The 23073-nt window shown below is 39.8% G+C and overlaps 1 long non-coding RNA gene and 1 pseudogene across 2 annotated transcripts in view; both read right to left on the bottom strand.

Moving 5' to 3' along the window:
• Positions 1 to 23073, bottom strand: part of LOC101178870 — a 596799-nt gene that overhangs the window by 458600 nt on the left and 115126 nt on the right. The window lies entirely within an intron of this gene.
• LOC115834905 lies at positions 14102 to 14200 on the bottom strand (annotated as a pseudogene).

The following is a 23073-nucleotide window of genomic DNA, read 5'->3' as shown; positions in this document are numbered from 1 at the left end:
TAGGGCTGGCCTCGAATACCAACTTAACAGAACCATCTTTTCTCCCTAGACAATTTACACTTCAGAAAAGCATTTGGAACTAAGTTTTCATAAGGTAGAAAGTAATTTAATGTTGAAAAGGTAGGGCCAACCATACATGAATAAATGCATATCCATTGCATATTAATAATGCAATATAATAATCTACCCTTCTCACTTTTAGAAGACTCCTCTGAGCCCTTTCTCAATGTTAAGATGGCTGTGAGCTCCAGGCCAATTCTGACTTTTTTCTCCTTGTTTCTGCGAAGTGTTCAGGAGAGTTACAAGGAGACTCCAGGAAATCCATTTGAAATGGAGCCGCCCTGGCAAAGTTTTCTGAGACTAGAGAATAGTGAAGCAAAATGTAGGTAGCTATATCATGTCTGAAATAGTTGAATGAACAATGGTTGTTTATTCTAGATAAGAAAGAAGATAGGGTGAGTATTATTACTGTTTTTCATTATTTCTAAAGTGTCATATATATAAAAGTAATCAAGAAATTACAAAGTAATTTGAGTTTACTGTTAGTTTTTGAAGCAGTAGTCACCTCAACTTTAGGGTTAATGTACATAAACTTATGTATTTGAAGCTAATGTGTTTGATTTAACAATAGAGTTGCCGTCTATGATCTCTAAGATTTGTTCATTATTAGTTCAACAAACATTTGACAGATATTGGGTCAAATAAGTTATAAAGTGATGGGGGTGGAGCCAAGATGGCCAAATAGGAACAGCTCTGGTCTCCAGCTCCCAGCCCCAGCGACACAGAAGACAGGTGATTTCGGCATTTCTGCTTGAGGTACCGGTTTCATCTCACTAGGGAGTGCCAAACAGTGGGTGCAGGACAGTCGGTGAAGCACACTGTGCGCGAGCCGAAGCAGGGCGAGGCATTGCCTCACTCGGGAAGCGCAAGGGGTCAGGGAGTTCCCTTTCCTAGTCAAAGAAAGGGGTAACAGACGGCACCTGGAATATCGGGTCAGTCCCATCCCAATACTGCGCTTTTCCAACGGGCCTGGAAAACGGCACACTAGGAGATTGTGTCCCGCACCTGGCTCGGAGGGTCCTATGCCCACGGAGTCTCGCTGATTGCTAGCACAGCAGTCTGAGATCAAGCTGCAAGGCGGCAGCGAGGCTGGGGGAGGGGCGCCCGCCATTGCCCAGGCTTGCTTACGTAAACAAAGCAGCCAGGAAGCTCGAACTGGGTGGAGCCCACCACAGCTCAAGGAGGCCTGCCTGCCTCTGTAGGCTCCACCTCTGAGGGCAGGGCACAGACAAACAAAAACTCAGCAGGAACCTCCACAGACTTAAATGTACCTGTCTGACTGACAGCTTTGAAGAGAGTAGTGATTCTCCCAGCACGCAGCTGGAGATCTGAGAACGGACAGACTTCCTCCTAAAGTGGGTCCCTCACCCCTGAGCAGCCTAACTGGGAGGCATCCCCCCAGTAGGGACAGACTGACACCTCATTCGGCCGGGTACTCCTCTGAGACAAAACTTCCAGAGGAACTAGCAGACAGCTGAATTTGTGGTCTCACGAAAATCTGCTGTTCTGCAGCCACTGCTGCTGACACCCAGCCAAACAGGGTCTGGAGTGGACCTCTAGTAAACTCCAACAGACCTGCAGCTGAGGGTCCTGTCTGGTAGAAGGAAAACTAACAAACAGAAAGGACATCCACACCAAAAACCCATCTGTACATCACCATCATCAAAGACAAAAAGTAGATAAAACCACAAAGATGGGGAAAAAACAGAGCAGAAAAACTGGAAACTCTAAAAAGCAGAGCACCTCTCCTCCTCCAAAGGAACGCAGTTCCTCACCAGCAACGGAACAAAGCTGGATGGAGGATGACTTTGACGAGTTGAGAGAAGAAGGCTTCAGATGATCAAACTACTCTGAGCTACGGGAGGAAATTCAAAACAATAGCAAAGAAGTTAAAAACTTTGAAAAAAAATGAGAAGAATGGATAACTAGAATAACCAATGGAGAGAAGGGCTTAAAGGAGCTGATGGAGCTGAAAGCCAAGTTTCGAGAACTACGCGAAGATTGCAGAAGCCTCAGTAGCAGATGCGATCAACTGGAAGAAAGGGTATCGCTGATGGAAGATGAAATGAATGAAATGAAGAGAGAAGGGAAGTTTAGAGAAAAAAGAATAAAAAGAACAAAGCCTCCAAGAAATTTGGGACTATGTGAAAAGACCAAACCTACGTCTGATTGGTGTACCTGAAAATGACGGGGAGAATGGAACCAAGTTGGAAAACACTCTGCAAGATATTATCCAGGAGAACTTCCCCAATCTAGCAAGGCAGGCCAATATTCAGATTCAGGAAATACAGAGAATGCCACAAAGATACTCCTTGAGAAGAGCAACTCCAAAACACATAATTGTCAGATTCACCAAAGTTGAAATGAAGGAAAAAATGTTAAGGGCAGCCAGACAGAAAGGTCGGGTTACCCACAAAGGGAAGCCCATCAGACTAACAGCTGATCTCTCGCCAGAAACTCTACAAGCCAGAAGAGAGTGGGGGCCGATATTCAACATTCTTAAAGAAAAGAATTTTCAACCCAGAATTTTATATCCAGCCAAACTAAGCTTCATAAGTGAAGGAGAAATAAAATACTTTACAGACAAGCAAATGCTGAGTGATTTTGTCACCACCAGGTCTGCCCTAAAAGAGCTCCTGAAGGAAGCACTAAACATGGAAAGGAACAACCGGTACCAGCCACTGCAAAAACACGCCAAATTGTAAAGACCATTGAGGCTAAGAAGAAACTGTAGCAACTAACGAGCAAAATAACCAACTAACATCATAATGACAGGATCAGATTCACACATAACAATATTAACGTTAAATGTAAATGGGCTAAATGCTCCAATTAAAAGACACAGACTGGCAAACTGGATAAGGAGTCAGGACCCATCAGTGTGCTGTATTCAGGAAACCCATCTCACATGCAGAGATACACATAGACTCAAAATAAAGGGATGGAGGAAGATCTATCAAGCAACTGGAAAACAAAAAAAGGCAGGGGTTGCAATCCTAGTCTCTGATAAAACAGACTTTAAACCAACAAAGATCAAAAGAGACAAAGAAGGCCATTACATAATGGTAAAGGGATCAATTCAACAAGAAGAGCTAACTATCCTAAATATATATGCACCCAACACAGGAGCACCCAGATTCATAAAGCAAGTCCTCAGTGACCTACAAAGGGACTTAAACTCCCACACAATAATAATGGGAGATTTTAACACCCCACTGTCGACATTAGACAGATCAACGAGACAGAAAGTTAACAAGGATATCCAGGAATTGAACTCAGCTCTGCACAAAGTGGACCTAATAGACATCTACAGAACTCTCCACCCCAAAGCAACAGAATATACATTTTTTTCAGCACCACACCACACCTATTCCAAAATTGACCACATAGTTGGAAGTAAAGCTCTCCTCAGCAAATGTACAAGAACAGAAATTATAACAAACTGTCTCTCAGACCACAGTGCAATCAAACTAGAACTCAGGATTAAGAAACTCACTCAAAACCGCTCAACTACATGGAAACTGAACAACCTGCTCCTGAATGACTATTGGGTACATAATGAAATGACAGCAGAAATAAAGATGTTCTTTGAAACCAACGAGAACAAAGACACAACATACCAGAATCTCTGGGACACATTCAAAGCAGTGTGTAGAGGGAAATTTATAGCACTAAATGCCCACAAGAGAAAGCAGGAAAGATCCAAAATTGACACCCTAACATCACAATTAAAAGAACTAGAAAAGCAAGAGCAAACACATTCAAAAGCTACCAGAAGGCTAGAAATAACTAAAATCAGAGCAGAACTGAAGGAAATAGAGACACAAAAAACCCTTCAAAAAATTAATGAATCCAGGAGCTGGTTTTTGAAAAGATCAACAAAATTGATAGACCACTAGCAAGACTAATAAAGAAGAAAAGAGAGAAGAATAAAATAGATGCAATAAAAAATGAAAAAGGGGATATCACCACTGATCCCACAGAAATACAATCTACCATCAGAGAATACTACAAACACCTCTATGCAAATAAACTAGAAAATCTAGAAGAAATGGATAAATTCCTCGACAAATACACCCTCCCAAGACTAAACCAGGAAGAAGTTGAATCTCTGAATAGACCAATAACAGGCTCTGAAATTGTGGCAATAATCAATAGCTTACCAACCAAAAAGAGTCCAGGACCTGATGGATTCACAGCTGAATTCTACCAGAGGTACAAGGAGGAACTGGTACCATTCCTTCTGAAACTATTCCAATCGATAGAAAAAGAGGGAATCCTCCCTAACACATTTTATGAAGCCAGCATCGTCCTGATACCAAAGCCTGGCAGAGACATAACCAAAAAAGAGAATTTCAGACCAATATCCTTGATGAACATTGATGCAAAAATCCTCAATAAAATACTGGCAAACCGAATCCAGCAGCACATCAAAAAGCTTATCCACCATAATCAAGTGGGCTTCATCCCTGGGATGCAAGGCTGGTTCAACATACGCAAATCAATAAATATAATCCAGCATATAAACAGAACCAAAGACAAAAACCACGATTATCTCAATAGATGCAGAAAAGGCCTTTGACAAAATTCAACAACCCTTCATGCTAAAAACTCTCAATAAATTAGGTATTGATGGGACGTATCTCAAAATAATAAGAGCTATCTACGACAAACCCACAGCCAATATCATACTGAATGGGCAAAAACTGGACGCATTCCCTCTGAAAACTGGCACAAGACAGGGATGTCCTCTCTCACCACTCCTATTCAACATAGTGCTGGAAGTTCTGGCCAGAGCAATCAGGCAGGAGAAGGAAATAAAGGGTATTCAATTAGGAAAAGAGGAAGTCAAATTGTCCCTCTTTGCAGATGACATGATTGTATATCTAGAAAACCCCACTGTCTCAGCCCAAAATCTCCTTAAGCTGATTAGCAACTTCAGCAAAGTCTCAGGATACAAAATCAATGTACAAAAATCACAAGCATTCTTGTACACCAATCACAGGCAAACAGAGAGCCAAATCATGAGTGAACTCCCATTCACAATTGCTTCAAAGAGAATAAAATACCTAGGAATCCAACTTACAAGGGATGTGAAGGACCTCTTCAAGGAGAACTACAAACCACTGCTCAATGAAATAAAAGAGGACACAAACAAATGGAAGAACATTCCATGCTCATGGGTTGGAAGAATCAATATCGTGAAAATGGCCATACTGCCCAAGGTAATTTATAGATTCAATGCCATCCCCATCAAGCTACCAATGACTTTCTTCACAGAATTGGAAAAAACTACTTTAAAGTTCATATGGAACCAAAAAAGAGCCCGCATCACCAAGTCAATCCTAAGCCAAAAGAACAAAGCTGGAGGCATCACCCTACCTGACTTTAAACTACACTACAAGGCTACAGTAACCAAAACAGCATGGTACTGGTACCACAACAGAGACATAGATCAATGGAACAGAACAGAGTCCTCAGAAATGATGCCGCACATCTACAACGATCTGATCTTTGACAAACCTGACAAAAACAAGAAATGGGGAAAGGATTCCCTATTTAATAAATGGTGCTGGGAAAACTGGCTAGCCATATGTAGAAAGCTGAAACTGGATCCCTTCCTTACACCTTATACAAAAATTAATTCAAGATGGATTAAAGACTTAAATGTTAGACCCAAAACCGTTAAAATCCTACAAGAAAACCTAGGCAATACCATTCAGGACATAGGCGTGGGCAAGGACTTCATGTCTAAAACACCAAAAGCAATGGCAACAAAAGCCAAAATTGACAAATGGGATCTAATTAAACTAAAGAGCTTCTGCACAGCAAAAGAAACTACCATCAGAGTGAACAGGCAACCTACAGAATGGGAGAAAATTTTTGCAACCTACTCATCTGACAAAGGGCTAATATCCAGAATCTACAATGAACTCAAACAAATTTACAAGAAAAAAACAAACAACCCCATCAAAAAGTGGGCAAAGGACATGAACAGACACTTCTCAAAAGAAGACATTTATGCAGCCAAAAAACACATGAAGAAATGCTCATCATCACTCGCCATCAGAGAAATGCAAATCAAAACCACAGTGAGATACCATCTCACACCAGTTAGAATGGCCATCATTAAAAAGTCAGGAAACAACAGGTGCTGGAGAGGATGTGGAGAAATAGGAACCCTTTTACACTGTTGGTGGGACTGTAAACTAGTTCAACCATTGTGGAAGTCAGTGTGGCGATTCATCAGGGATCTAGAACTAGAAATACCATTTGACCCAGCCATCCCATTACTGGGTATATACCCAAAGGACTGTAAATCATGCTGCTATAAAGACACATGCACACATATGTTTGTTGCGGCACTATTCACAATAGCAAAGAGTTGGAACCAACCCAAATGTCCAACAACAATAGACTGGATTAAGAAAATGTGGCACATATACACCATGGAATACTATGCAGCCATAAAAGATGATGAGTTCGTGTCCTTTGTAGGGACATGGATGAAACTGGAAAACATCATTCTCAGTAAACTATCGCAAGGACAAAAAACCAAACACCGCATGTTCTCACTCATAGGTGGGAACTGAACAATGAGAACTCATGGACACAGGAAGGGGAACATCACACTCTGGGGACTGTTGTGGGATGGGGGGAGGGGGGAGGGACAGCATTAGGAGATATACCTAATGCTAAATGACGAGTTAATGGGTGCAGGAAATCAACATGGCACATGGATACATATGTAACAAACCTGCACATTGTGCACATGTACCCTAAAACCTAAAGTATAATAAAAAAAAAAGTTATAAAGTGATGTATTTATAAAGGTCAAATAAGTTAAAATCCTTTTCCCTCACATATTTGAAACAGCTGACATTCTAGTAAGAGAGACGGATGGATGACCAACAATTCTATACTGGAAGTAGGGACAAGGCATATTAGTTCACAGAGAGCCAGGCATTCTCCATAGTCTTGTTGGAGGGTATCTTTGAGAAGGTAACTCTTAGCCTGGGATTTCTAAGAAAGACAAAACCAAAGTCAGGCCGTTACAGGCAAAGAATATGCAATGGAACAGACATGGAAAAGAACATGTCTTTTGGTGTGTTCTAACTAGAGAAACGTCAGAAATGCTGTATGGTAAGAGTCCTGTCATGGTTAGAAATCAGGCTGTGAAGGTGGAGATGCCAGGACGTGGAAGATTTTTGGATTTTATTCTATAGGCAATGGGAAGCAATGGGAAACCATGGGAAGATCTTAAACCCATGAGGAGCATAATGTAAAGCACAAACCTTTGTACAGTCTCATTCATTTGCAAAGATCCATGATCCCAAGAGAATAATGCACTATCACTTCCTTTTAACTTCCACAGTTCTTGCAGTTCATATCTTAAGAGTGTTTATCTTTTTCCTGCCACAGTACTCTTTAATTTTAGCTTTGAAAATATTTATTTTGTTTTTTTAATTATTCCAACAAATGAGTGTCTTTAAGACAGAATTGTGCCCTCTTTATCTTAATATTCCTTACAGTAACTGACATATATATTTGCCTAAACAGATGCTCAAAAAAAGAAATATTGCTAAGACTAGATAACTTGGGCATCCTCCCGGGGGAAAATGCCAGAAAAGAGTCATAAGGCTCCCCTAGTAAAGTCTGAAGATACAACAGGTACTCGAGGAGCATGTAATTTAAGCAAGAATACCTAAGATGAAGAGCAAACCCTGATGCTTTCCACCTGAATTACTCAGGCTCGATTCCCTCATGTGTAATATGGGTAGAATAACTTGAATATTTATCTCATATGGCTTTTGTGAGAATTAGGAGGGATGATATATGTGAAAATGTTATAGGAATTGTGCAATACTATAAACCCGCTAGCAATGTTGGTAACAACAATGATGTCCATCATGAAGATAAGGAATTTTCAAGTAGTCAGACATGGGGAAATGCTCTTCAATCTCATACAGTTCAGATATAAGAACCTATGAAATGAGAACATCCTTCATCATGTTAAGCCCAAATATGTTTACTATCTAAACTGTGCACTGAATTTGGCTGGTGGTACTCCCTTACCGTATAGTTTCCATTGGAAAAAATCATTTTGAATATTGAAAATGATAGAATGTGGAGTCAGAACTGCTAGGTGCTGGTGGTGGTTCTGGCTTCATTATTAGCCATATTTTTTTGTTTTCACAGCCATGGGATGGCTAGTATTACAGTTCTGGCTTCCTCTACTGGATTAATTTTCTGGTCAAATAAAAGAATATGAAAACCCACCCCAGCCAGGCACAGTGGCTCATGCCTGTAACGTCAGCAGTTTGGGAGGCCGAGGCAGGTGGATCACCTGAGGTCAGGAGTTTGAGACCAGCCTGGCCAACATGGTGAAACCCTGTTTCTTCTAAAAAAAAAAAAAAAATTCAAAAATTAGCTGAGTGTGTTGGCACATGCCTGTAATCCCAGCTACTTGGGAGGCTGAGACAGGAGAATCACTTGAACCCAGGAGGCGGAGGTTGTAGTGAGGTGAGATCACACCATTGCACTCCAGCCTGGGTGACAAGAGCAAAACCCTGTCTCAAAAAAAAAAAAAAAAAAAAAAAACCCACCCCTATATTTCCTATATTTATGAAAAGGAACATGCTATCCCCATAGATGTAATACTACTTGGTATAACATACAACACATTCAATGATTTCTAAGGACATTTGCCAAGAAAGGTGAGTTTGGGGAACTCAAAATTATGACCAAGAACTACATCAGCTATGTCCACCTACTCTAAGCCATTTTGTACACACAGAAACTTTATGCATAGAAATGGCTTTCCCAATCACCAGTATAGTAAGAGCAAGGTTACTGCAGCTGTATGGGCACATAAAAAAAGACAGGAAATGAAATGTCAATAGCAAATGTAATGCCTTTCTAATATATGTCCTTCACTTATTGAGACAGTTACCCGGTTGTTCTTCAAAGAGGAATGATTCGTTTATAAACCAGGTATATTCTTTCAGCTCTCGAAAGGAGGAAAAAATGCCTTCATCACATTGTTCTCTCCCACATCACCTGAAAATATATTTCCTGCATTTCTATGACTATATATTTATTTATTCATTCATTCACAACTAATTTCTGGGCACCTACTACATGCTAGTTACATATGAGAATATGAAGGCTAATCAAGTTGCCCCTGCTCTCAAGCACCTTTCAATATAGTAAGGAAAGCCAGTCATGTAAACAAATCAGGGCAGTAAAACATTATAGTTGTTATGACAGAAGTATATGCAGCATACACAGGGAGACACAAAAGGGAAAGTTTAATTCTGCCTGGGGAGAAAGAAAAGACTTTATGAAGGAGGTGATGTTTGATGTGGTTCTTAAAATATGAGTGAATTTATGGGCAGACAACAGGGAGAAAAGCTTTCTTAACTAAATATAATGCGGAAATACAAGTACTGCATTGTAGAATGGGTCAGAGGATAGGATGATCAGTTTACTGAGCAACAGAAATATCATCAAAGAAGGGATACATCTGACACAGGATATCCAGTTAAATATCCAGATATGGAATCCAGAATGCAGGAGGGTGGCCAGGGCTGTACATCACAATGATCCAACTCTGACTCTTCCTTCTGCTGAGCCTTGAGGACAGACAGCCTTTTCCTAGGATGCAGACATTTTTCCTGGTTCTGTAATTGGAGAGGAGTCTTAGTGAAGTCAGTCTTTCGACATGGATCTTGGCCCTCTGACTTTGCTTCTGTCATCAGATCCTGCAGGCTTCGGGACTGTGATTCTGCATTGACAAGTGTTCTATCCTCCTCTAGGGCATGTGCCTGTATCTACCTGGTGTCACAAAGTTTGCATCCAGGTAGATAGTCACTATTACAGGAACAGAAATAGGGTCTTGTGTGGCATTCTTTTAGAATGGTTGGAAGGCAGCATTACACAGTGGTTAAGGGTATGGAGTCAAGCAATAGGCACCTCGTATTCAAACCCTAGGTGTGGGATCAAGGGTAGCATCCTTCGCCTTCCTATGCCCTAATTTTTTTATCTATAAAAGGGGAATAATAATAGTTTTTCTTTTATAGAGTTTTCCATGAGGCATATAATGTGATAAATATTAACTTCTGTCATTATTCATGTAACTAGGTAAAGATGGTGAGATCTTTGTCCCTAGAACACAGATAACTGGATCAAGGCTACTCTTCCTGGAAACCTCATGTATGCCACCTGCCCAACCATTTCAATGGACATATTATGAAGACTACATAGGAGACTTTGATTTGGACTTTCCTAAATGGTTAGTTTAGGTTTTGATCTAAACATTTTGATGTTCATGCATGTAGAAGCAAAAGTAAGTGGCCTATTTTAAATACTGGTCAAAGCCTTTTTTATTATTCTTAAAAAAAAAAAAACCCTCATGACATTAAATTTCTTCAAATCTACATATAAAAGTAGTGACCACTCTCTCATAGATAAATATAAAAGTCCAAGCATGTAAATGCATTAGCTAAAATAAGTATTTGATCCTTTCAACCAAAGCCCATTTTCCCTTCCATCCAGAAAGCCTTGAAGTGTGAGTATTACACTACTTGCAGATTTCTATGTAGGCAGGGGATAAATAGTCTGCTTCTGTAATTAATAACTATTAAAGCTGTTTGACTGATCATATCTTTGGGCTCCTGAAATCTCTTCTGTGCAGGTGTGCATTAATGGAATTCATTAAATTCATATATTTCAATAGATAGTAATTTACGATCTTTTATAAGATCTGTCAGGAGGCGCAGCAGGAGATACAGGACTGTCTCAGGGCATTACAGAGAAAACCAGGCTCCCTCCCTCAGAAATGGCTCGCCTTTGAGTACTAAATACGAATGTCAGTGCAATAGGTAGTCACATTATGTGCGTTCTATGACATTTGCTATCTGAAAGTATGTAAGATAAGCTTTTCATCACTGGCGAAACTCTGAACAGGGCTGAACGATTTTCAGAGACACTGAAGGAAAAGTGTGTGGGAGTTCTAACCACTTTATATTTGCCATAAAAAAGGAGAACTTGGGAACAGACCAAGACTCTGGGAAAGTAATGAGTTTTCCCAGGGATGAGTCATCCTCCCAAGCTCACTAAATGCGGCAGCCTCTCCATTCTGACCAGTGCTTTCAAGGGAAATAGAAATCAGCCTTGACTTCTGTCATGTCCCACCCTCGGCTCAGCCCAAAGAGAACTGCTGTCCTATCAGAGACAGGGTGTCCCTTGGGCATGGCCAAGTTTCTGAATGGGCAAAGCCATCAGCCACTTTCCTCAGGGGATCCCAGGATGGCAGGGCCACATTTAGGAGGTCAAATGCTACTAGAGGGACTTTCATAATTAATTTAAAACTGAAAACAAGCCTGAGAGAACCAGTAAAGGTATTATGTAATTATCAGCTAACATCTAAGGGGATGATTAGAGGTAAATGAGAGGCAACGCGAGGTAGGAAGTTGTCCTGAGCCACCAGGGACAGGATGAAGAGAATGAGTTGGGAAAATTAAAAAGTAACAACCTTAAAAGGTCCCTTTCATATTTTATAAATGGAGTAAAATGTTCTTCAGTGGTTTTGAAAGGGGAAGAGGGTTGAGTTGAAGTCAAAGTCGATATTGCAATGAATGCTCCCTGTTTATGCAATGCTCTTACCATTCAAAGAATTCTTAGAACAGTTAGATGAGGTTGGCAGGCCCCCTTTTAAAGGAGATAACTGAGCCCTATCCCTATTCTTAAGCTAATTTATGTCTTCCACGGTACAGTTGTGGTTTTCTGAGTTTATCCTATTCTGGAGTTTCCTAAGGAAATACAGACAGAGGCATCTGCTTTCAGGGACCATCTAAAAAATCGCCAACACCAGGACCACCGGCCAGATCCAAAATGTGAGAATGTGAGAGCCCTCACCAGGTGGGGCAGGGGGGGTACGTTTTCTTTTATTTTGTTTTGCTTCTCTTTGGTCAAAAAATATATATTTTTAATGTATTATATGGGCATATATACACATACGTATATTATGTATATATATAATGTGTATATATCTTATGGACAATATTTACTACATGGTTAATTAGGAAAGTCATTTACCTTTTCAAATGCATCATTTTCTAAACGAAACTACCATAGAGATATCTGTAGATTATCCATCCCAACACATTTCTGGTCTAAATCATTAAACATGAGACTGTTCGAAATATAACTTTTGCACAAATATGGAATAGATCTATGACGTAGAGCTAAGCAAACTAATATACCCATATTCTGGCTAGGTGATCATCAGAATATGGGTATATTAGTTTGGTTAGCTCTAGTTGTAGATCTATTAGATAGATCCTTCTGTTTCTTGAATTGTATATTATCTTTTAAACTGAGGTATAATTTACATCCAATAAAATACAGTGTACAGTTCAATTAAGTATATAGTTCAGTGAATTTTGAGAAATGTATACACCCACATAATCAGTCCCCAATGAAGATATATAATGTATTCATCACCCTAGAGCATTCCCTTCCCACCCTTTACCGTTATATCCCACTCCAAACCATCTCTGAGGCAACTGCTGCTTTGATTTCTGTAATGTCATATAAAGAGAACCATAAAGTATGTTCTATGTTCTCTTTTATGTCTGGCTTCTTTCACACAAATAACATTTCTGAATCCATGTTAGGCTATGTATCAGTAGCTTGTTCCTTTTTTTCATTAAAGAGTACATATTGCATTGTCATACCACAACTTGGAACTATTCACTGGTTCATGAATATTTGCAATTTTTTTATGTTTGGTTATGAACAAAACTGCAATCAACATTCTTATATATAAATGTTTTTGTGGGCATGTTTTCATTTCTCTTGTGTAAATACATAAGACAGGAATCTCTAGGCCATATGATAACTATAGGTTTAATTTTATAAGAAACTGACAAATTGTTGTCCAAAGTGGTTGTACCTTTTTAAATGGACACTTAATAGTCACCTATGTTTATGGTGTACAGAGTGATATTTTGATATATATAATGTGTAATGATCAAATTAGAGTAATTAGCATATCCCCCACCTAAAACATTTATCTTTTCTAGGTGTTAGGAACACTCAAAATCCTCTCTTCCTAACTATTAAAATTACATATACAAAAGAAATTAGACAAGCATGGCAGCATGTGCCTGTAGTCCCAGCTACTCGGGAGGCTGAGGCAGAATTGCTTGAACCTGGGAGGCGGAGGTTGCAGTGAGCTGAGATTGCGCCACTGGATTCCAGCCTGGGTGACAGAGTGAGACTCTGTCTCTACAGGAAAAAAAATATATATATATATACATATATATAAAATAAATTGGTGTTAGTCACCCTACCATGTTTTAGAAGACTAGAACTTATTTCTCCTGTCTAGCTGAAATTTTGTTTCCATTAACCAACCTCTCCATATCTCCTGACCCAACCCTTCCTAGCTTTTAATAACCATCATTCTAGACTCTGGGCCAGGCACAATGGATCATGCTTGTAATCCCAGCACTTTGGGAGGCTGAGGCAGGTGGATAACAAGGTCAGGAGTTCGAGACCAGCCTGGCCAGCATGGTGAAACCCCGTCTCTACTAAAAATACAAAAATTAGCCAGACATGGTGGAGGGCGCCTGTAATCCCAGCTACCCGGGAGGCTGAAGCAGGAGAACTGCTTGAACCCGGGAGGCAGAGGTTGCAGTGAGCCGAGATTGCGCCACTGCACTCCAGCCTGGGTGCCAGAGTGAGACTCTGTCTCAAAAAATAAATAAATAAATAAATAACCATTATTCTAGACTCTACTTCTATGAAATCAACTTTTTAAGCTCCTGTATGTGAGGGAAAACGTGATATTTACCTTTCTGTGCCTGAATTATTTTACTTAACATAATATCTTCCATGCTCATCCATATTGCTGCAAATGACTGAATTTCATTCTTTTGTATGACTAAATAGTATTCCATCGTGTACATATTACCACATTTTCTTTATCTATTCCTCTGCTGATGAACGCTTAGTTTGATTCCGTATCTTGGCTAAAACTATGGAATACTTTATAAATTTGTGTGTCATCCTTGGACAGCGGCCATACTAATCTTTTCTGTATTTTTCTTTTTTTTTTTGAGATGGTGTCTCACTCTGTTGCCCAGGCTGGAGTGCAGTGGCGCAATCTTGGCTCACTGCAACCTCTGCCTCCCAGGTACAAGCGATCCTCCTGCCTCAGCTTCCTGAGTAGCTGGGATTACAGGTGCACACCACCACACCTGGCAACTTTTTGTATTTTTAGTAGAGATGGGGTTTCACCATGTTGGTCACATTGGTCTTGAACTCCTGACCTCGTGATCCACCTGCCTCGGCCTCCCAAAGTGCTGGGATTACAGGCCTGAGCCACTGTGCCCAGCCTTCCACCGTTTGTGCATGGCTAAAGACTGGTGATTTTATAGCATCCTGGGCATTTCACATTCATGAAGTAGGAATTGGGGCTCTGCACCAGGTGTTTCTTCTTGTGTTTCCTCTTCTCCTCTTCTGAAGAGGGATGAAGGAGATCCTTTGTGAGAGGCATGTTCTCGTGTGGGTAGGTCGTCACCGCTGGAAAGGTTCTGTATTGTTTTATTTTCAGTATATGTGCTGCTGAAGTAAGCACTAACCTTTTTATTGCCTTCATCATATTTTCAAATACTTCCAGGAATTAATATTACAGGCAAGATTAATCAGTGTTAACTACTGATAGTAGAATAATGATTCAATTTAAATCTTTCAAATAGTAATTTGCCAAATAAATATTCAGGATATCTTGTAATAGCTAAGTTTACAAAGAAAAGTAAGACATAGTCCTTGCTCTTGAGAAACTTATGATGTATTAAGAAAAACTAGAAGCCAATATGGTAAACGATAATGAATGTGCATAAACCAGTGTGGGGATATAAGGCGGTTACAAAGATCTTCACAAGGCTCAAGCTGGGCTTCAGAGTCCTGAGGACATCTGAGCCTTGAAGAGGTCTTTAACTCACTCAACATGTATTCATTAGGTGCCAATTATGTTCAGATGCTCAGTAAATGGAATTGCATTTTGTAAGGCGGGAGACTCAAGGTCAAAGCAGGAAGATTGTATCCAATCTGGAGCCAGCAAATTGACAGGGAGAGAGAAGGGAATCAATAATTGCTTCACACCTATTGTCTACTGGGTGCTTAATCTCTCAGCAGGCCTAGTTCAAGATTTTTATTCCCACATTACAGATGACAAACCTGAGTTTCAGAGAGGTTACTTTGCTTGCCCAGGTTCATAGGGCATGCACGACGCAGAGCTGGAGTGTCAATACATCTGGTGTCCTTGCAGAGTCCACTCCCAGGGCAGCTGCCTTTTTGTACAGGCATAGAAACAGAGTAAAAGAAGATGAAGAGAGAATGAGGGAGGCCATCAATGGCAATGTGATTTTAGTGGCTGAGGTTACGTTATGCGTTAGCTAGAAATGGAAGCCACAGGGGCCTTGAAACAGAATGTAAAGAGCATTGGCTTTAAAATCAGAATTGCCTGAGTTCATATCCTGACTCATTCACTGAGTAGCTTGACCTTCGTTGACTATAAGCTTAATCAGAAGTCATCAGGGATAATAATATCCATTGCAGCATTGTATACCAACGTCTAGTGTTTAAGTAAATATAACACTTAGTACTTGCTTGGCCAATATTACTTCAACTTTCTGTTTTGCTCATCAAAGGAACAGCTATTTCATAATGTTGTAGAGCAGAAAAGAAAATTCATATGTGTCAAATAAAAAGTAGTTATATTTATTTAAATAATGATCACGTCACTGGCCAAATTCTAAATGCAAGGAATTCATAGCACTGGCTTTTGTCCTGTGTGGACTCTGTCTTGCTTCTTCTCCTGCATTTTTGTGTTGCTTTTTTTTGGACATTGTGACAGCATTCTAAATCCAAAAGCCCATCCACATCCACCCATCACCTCCTTTTATAATGCTTATTGGTTTGGGTTTCGAGATATCTTTCATGAGCCATACTTACATTACCTATGAAATTTCCTACAATTGCATGTAGATCACTGTTTCTTATTATTTTGCATGAAGTTTAGCTGACTCGAACCTGCTTTAGAAATGTACATTTACTCCCAAATTCACTTGCTTTGCAATGCTTGAGATGGGTTGACCTAAAAACCTTGGCTACAATTGAGAGCACCTGCCAGTTCCACAGGCGCAATAATCAGAAGTGGTTTCTGACACTGAGCAATGCTGTGGTCACACAGGGATTACCTGGAACATTGAGACAATTACCTTAAGATCAAGGCCCCTAAACCAAAAGAAGAGAAAAAAAAAGTTTGTTTGTTTTTCAATTGCTGGTTTGTTGTTTACAATCAGATTAAATATCCACTTTTTGCATAACCCATGGATAGACTAAATGGTGAATCTTAAAGACAATAATCAAAAGGGCAACATTATGGAGAACTCCTGTAAGGTAAGTCTAGAAACTAGAGTAAAAATGAACTGAGTGGTATTTCTAAGAGATTGACTCAAAACAACAACAACAACAAAAAAAAAGCTGGTAGAGTCAAAACCAAAAGAGCAGAACCATCCAATTGGAGAATTTTTTAAGTGAGATGTAATTTCGTAGGTGACAGTAAAAACCAGACTGGACATGGCAGTAGCAAATGCACTCTAAGGAACAATTTTGGTGGTAGGAACAAGTTGGCCTTATTGCCCTAATGGATCATCCCTTTCTCTATCTGCTGTGATATGAGAGCTGATGAGATCCTGCCTGAGGCAGCGGGACTGTCTCAACACAGACTGTCTCTCCATTCACAGGGGTAAGCACTTTACTGGGAGATTTAAAGCGAAATTTAGAATTACAGGGAAGTACCTAGGAAACGGATATTTTTTTCTTCAGTGAACTCTTGAGAGGGCTTGTCAGTAAAGTTCAAGCAAGCAGGTGTGCCGAAAATTGCTTTAAAACCAAACAGACAGTAGGAGGCATGCATATGCCAGAAATCATAGCCCCCGTGAGAGAGACAAGCCCATTTTTCAGCAGCAGCAGCTGTTGGTGCATCTGCAGACAGGTTGTTGTCAGGAGTGTTGAGCAGAGAAATTTCAGGAGAAAAGTGCACATGAGAAGAGAAGAGGCGTGAGGTCTCTGGTGTATGAGATTCAGCAAAGAAACTTGGGTGATGCACTGAGTCCTGGGCTGACATTGTTAGAATTTAGAATTTCATCTGAGACTGGGAGGCTGGACGAAAGTGGCAGTCAGACTTTAGATTGGAGTTTGTTAAATCCTGAGCAATAAAAATTGTAGTTCATTCTAATGAAACTTCCTGGGAAGAGTATTAGTATTAAACAGGGAGACTCTCTCCCCAGAAATAATGCTAAATCACAGTCACAAATACTTGCAAGTCCAGTTCAGTACAAGCCAGAACATGATTGCACTTTTTAAATTAAATTCATTCTTACCGCTTTGGCAGTTGCCATTTTCTGAAATTAATAGGAATAGAATGCATGAATCAAAGGGCTAAGGGTGACCATACTGTGTTAGAGGGTACAGAGGTGAAGGCGACAAAGGTGGGTGGGCACGCAGAGGTAAGGGTGGCCATATCTTTATTAAGCATTTACTTCAAGGGAGTAGATCGATGAAAAAGGCTAGGACTCTAACATAATCAGAATTTTACAAAATTGTTGGGGACATTAAGGCTCAAAATAACAACCTGTATTTTACTATAGAAAAATTTAACTGTTTCTTTTAATGTCTCTTAGCATCATAAGGACCCCAAATTATCTTACATCCTTTATGTGACTCAATATGCCTGCTAGCAAATTGCTAATCACCAGGCGGGTGCTCACTTCTTACCTTTTAAAGTATATGGTAATATTAAAAGTAAGTCTTAAAGGATCCTAATTCATTAATAATAGCCATCTTTATTCCACAAGCCTCAATGTGAATTATTTATTGAAATTTATTAAGTGAATCACTTATTCATGAATTTAGCAACTATTTGTTAAGCTGTCTCACTATGTGCCAAGTGGTTACTTTTTGGACACCGAGATTAGAAGCATTTGGTTGCTACCCTCAAGGAGTTCACTTTAGAATCAATGAAAGAAGGAACAAAATGACATTTGTGACAAAATCAAAATACAGAGGAGTAAGTGCCACAGTATCTGCACTTATCCAACATGAACGAGGCTTCTAGACCTCAGCCTGGGGATTGAGATTAGAAACACTGTCAGGAAGAGGAGCTGCTGGCGTTGACCTTTGGGAAATGAGTGATGATTAGCCAAGTGGCCATGGTTGGGTAGGGTATACCAAATGGGAACAACATGGACACAAGCAGAGGACAGACAGAACATAAACAATTAGGGAACTGAATACAGATCAAGAGAATCAAAAAGAGAGGTAAGTAGAAAAATCATAGTTTGAGAGGAGTTTGCAGAAACAAGGCCAGAAGCTAATATAGGTAACACTAAGATACATGACAGTGATTAGAATCCACCAGAAAATTTTGAATAGTAGTAATGTTAACAGATTGCAGTTCAGAAAGAATTTTGGTGATATTGTGGAGGATGGATTCAACTGAGATGAAGCTGGAGGCATGAAGGCAGTTTAGGAAATTATTACAGTGGTCCAGTGAGCAATAACAAAAGTCTGCACTAAAGGAGAGGTAGGTAGATGGGGACTTGAGAGACTTAGGAAATAATGTTTGTAAGATACGGAGTGTGAGAGGATAGAGGTGTGTGGGGAAGAAAGGATAGAACCTGGAAACATTCTTTCAAGCACATTAAAAATGTCAACCTATTTAATACCTTAAGAGTCATATTAGTTAAGAAATAATGCATGTCTATACTACAGATGTGGAAATGGACACAAACCCAGGTATTGTCCTATACTCATCAGAACACCTTGTTGTAGCCTCTTGTTGCAGATCAGAGTATCCCTTTGCAGCAAATGGAAGAATCAGAATCAGAGCCAGCATCCTGTTCTTTCAAGCACCCTATCTTGGATACAGCAATTAGAAACAGGTGAAACAAAGGATGGGGGTTACATTCTGTAAAAACCTTGTTGCCCTAACCAGACAACAGGAGAAACAATGCTACCGAGAAAAACAGATTTCAGTCCAGATGGCAAGGTGAGTCAACGCATACCTCATCCTCTCTCCCTTTGACATTATAACTATCCTGGCCACATGTTTATCGTAGCCAGTGGCCTTGGAACATGGTTACTTACAATGGCGGTTTTCAAAGACAAAATTAAACCAAATGAGAAAAGGCAACATCCGAAGCACAGTCGCTGAATGTTTTCAAATTGAAGAAATTCAAGCTCAAGTCTAAAAACTGAAAGTTTATGAAAAATAAAAAATGGGATATAAAAAAGGGAATTGACCCCTAGACAGATAATAGTAAAAATAATGAATATCAAAGTTTAAAAAGACCAGCAAAATAAAGCAGATATTATACACAGAGACTGCAATAGGACTGAGAACAGGCTTTTCATTGCCTGTGGGAGATGCCACACAATAATGAGTAATAATGTTGAATGGGTGAATGAAAAACACTCATCAGTCTACAGTTGTATAACCAGCATTATTGAAAAATTAACAAAATAGCTACGTTTTGTCTTACGCAAATACTGAGTGAACTACACATCAGCCAGGCACGGTGGCTCACACCTGTAATCCCAACACTTTGGGAAGCCGAGGCATGTGGATCACCTGAGGTGAGGAGTTCGAGACCAGCCTGGCCAACATGGCAAAACCCTGTCTCTACTAAAAATACAAAAATTAGCCGGGCGTGGTGGTGGGTGCCTGTAATCCCAGCTCCTCAGGAGGCTGAGGCAGGAGAATCGCTTGGACCCAGGAGGCACAGGTTGCAGTGAGCCAAGATCACACCACTGCACTTCAGCCTGGGCAACAGAATGAGACTCCTTCAAAAAACAAACAAACAAAACAAACTACACATAGGTCTTCAAGGAAATCTCAAGTGAAGAATGAACTTTAGCAAGGGGCAAAGTAATATCCTAAAAAAATGGTAAATATTGACATAGATATGTTGTAAATTATTTAAGATATAAGAAACAAGGAGCTGGGAGCAGTGGCTCACACCTGTAATCCCAGCACTTTGAGAGGCTGAGGCAGGTGGATCACCTGAGGTGAAGAGTTCAAGACCAGCCTGGCCACCATGGTGAAACCCTGTCTCTACTAAAAATAGAAAAATTAGGTGGGCATGGTGTCGGGCGCCTGTAATCCCAGCTACTTGGGAGGCTGAGGCAGGAGAATTGCTTGAACCCGGGAAGCGGAGGTTGTAGTGAGCAGAGACACTGCACTCCAGCCTGGGCAGCAGGGCAAGATTCTATCTTAAAAAAAAAAAAAAAAAAAAAAAAAAACCAACCAAATAAACAAAAAACTACACATAGGTCTTTAAGGAAATCTCAAGTGAAGAATGAACTTTAGCAAGGGGTAAGGTAAGATCCTACAAAAATGGTAAATATTGACATAGATATGTTGTAAATTATTTAACTTTACGGTATAAGTAGCTGGGAGCAGTTGCTCATGCCTGTAATCCCAGCGCTTTGGGAGGCGAAGGCAGGCAGATCACTTGAGGTCAGGAGTTTGAGACCAGCCTGGCCAACATGATGAAACCTCATCTCTACTAAAAGTACAAAAACTAGCAGGTGTGGTGGCAGGCACTTGTAGTCCCAGCTGCTTGGCCGGTTGAGGCAGAAGAATCGCTTGAAGCCAGGAGGCAGAGGTTGCAGTGACCTGAGATCTCGCCACTGCACTCCAGCCTGGGTGACAGAACGAGACTCCGCCTCAAAAAAAAAAAAAAAGATGTAAGAAATAAATAATACTATATTGCATATTTTAAAAGACAGAACTGAGGCTCTAGATTAAAAACAATAAGAATATTTGGGAGATTTTTTCAATCTGTTATTAAAACATAAGACTGTCCATGTATTTTGAAAGAGAAACCAATAATAAATTAGATTGTTAATAAAGAGTTATTGAGGCAAGAGAATAGGGTCTGGAGGCAGGGAACTTAAGGCCAATTCGTGCTGATTTCCTAAAGCTGAATAAAAGGAAAACACCAAGGTCTAGGGGGCAGAGAATCTAAGGCCAACTAACACCGACTTCCTAAAGCTCAACCAAAAGGAAAAACCCCATCTCCCCCTGCCCAAGTAACAAAGGATCAAAGGCTACTCTCTCTGCAACCCTCCCCCTTCCACCACATCACAGAGGGAATGGGAAAGTGTCCTGGATTGGCAGCAGGCCAAGGATAAGCCATCCCTTCATCTGCATAGGGCACCAATTCACCTCAGTCTTTAATTAGCCATGGACCAAATCCTTTATCCAGATAAGGGGCAGCCCACAGGGACCTCAAAAGGAGTATTTAAAAACCAGAAAACTTTGTACCCAGGCCCTTTGAGCTGCAGGCTAGGGCCTACTCCCACCCTGTGGAGTACTTTTTTCCTTCCTGCTTTCCCTGCTTCCTTCTTCCTGTTACTTTGTGCATTTTGTTCAATCCTTTGTTCAAAACACCAACGACCTGGACAACTCTCACTCACGATCTTCCTTCCAGTAACATTATAATCTATGTATAATGTAACTATATATTTATGGATAAACACTAGAAATAAAAAAATATAATGCAGTGCTTCCAAACCAGAAGAAGAAAAACAAAGGAAATAAACAAAATTCTGATAATTAAATAAATATTGAAAGGAAAATAAAAATGTAAAAAAGAAAAATATTATAAACAGAAAACACTAGGTATGGTAGAAATATTTCAAATACATCAAGAACTCCAATAAATATAAAGAAATTAAGCTTTCTTATTAATATCAGAAAATGTGATACAGTCTTAAAATCTTTATTATGCTGTTTTAAAAGATACTTTAAAACAGGGGCCAGGCATGGTGGCTCACGCCTGTAATCCCAGCACTTTGGGAGGCCAAGGCAGGCGGATCATGAGGTCAGGAGATCAAGACCGTCCTGGCTAACATGGTGAAACCCCGTCTCTACTAAAAATACAAAAAATTAGCCGGGCGTGGTGGTGGGCACCTGTAGTCCCAGCTACTCGGGAAGCTGAGGCAGGAGAATGGTGTGAACCCTGGAGGCAGAGCTTGCAGTGAGCTGAGATCATGCCACTGCACTCCAGCCTGGGCAACAGAGCGAGACTCCATCTCAAAAAAAGAAAAAAAGAATACATTAAAACAAAATGACATAGAATTATTAAAAATGAGAAAAAGAGTACAAATAAAACAGATAACATGAAAGACAATAACCAAAAGAATGCTTTATAACAATATAGTAACATTAATGTCATACAACATATGTCATACAGCAGAAGAGTAGTGATATAGTGATAAAAGGAGCAATTCTGATAATATATAACAACTGTAGGCATGAGTACTCTTTGTCAAAATATATGAAGCAAAAATATAATTAGAAAAATAAATTTTTATATCAAATATTTTAATATATATATTTAAATACTCAAAGATCAAGCAGATAAAAAGTCAACATCTAAATGATTAAAATAAACATATTAACAAATTTGAATATACCCATCTACCTCTGTCAATTTCAAAATTTTTAATAAATATTTGTAAAACTCTATGCTGATAAAATAGACTTCTTCAAATATACATGGGACACTTTTTAAAAATTTGATTACATTCTAAGGAGGAAAAGAAGTTTCTATACATTTTATTATATTTATTTTATTTTATGTTATTTTATTTTATTTTGTTTTATTTTTTATTTTATTTTATTTTATTATTTATTTATTTTGAGACAAGGTCTTGCTCTGTTACCTGCGCTGGAGTGCAGTGGTGTGATCTCAGCTCACTGCAGCCTCAATCTCCTGGGTGCAGGTGATCCTCCTACCTCAGCCTCCCTAATAGTTGGGACCACGGGTGTGTGCCACCATGCCTGACTCATTTTTGTGTTTTTTGTAGAGACAGGGTTTCACCATGTTGCTTAGGCTGGTCTTGAACTCCTGAGCTTAAACAATCCGC

This window comes from Nomascus leucogenys, chromosome 4 (assembly GCF_006542625.1).
Source record: "Nomascus leucogenys isolate Asia chromosome 4, Asia_NLE_v1, whole genome shotgun sequence".
NCBI classification, from domain to species: Eukaryota; Metazoa; Chordata; class Mammalia; order Primates; family Hylobatidae; genus Nomascus; species Nomascus leucogenys.
The sequence above is the reverse complement of the archived record's forward strand: the minus strand, read 5'-3'. Positions and strand labels throughout refer to the sequence as shown.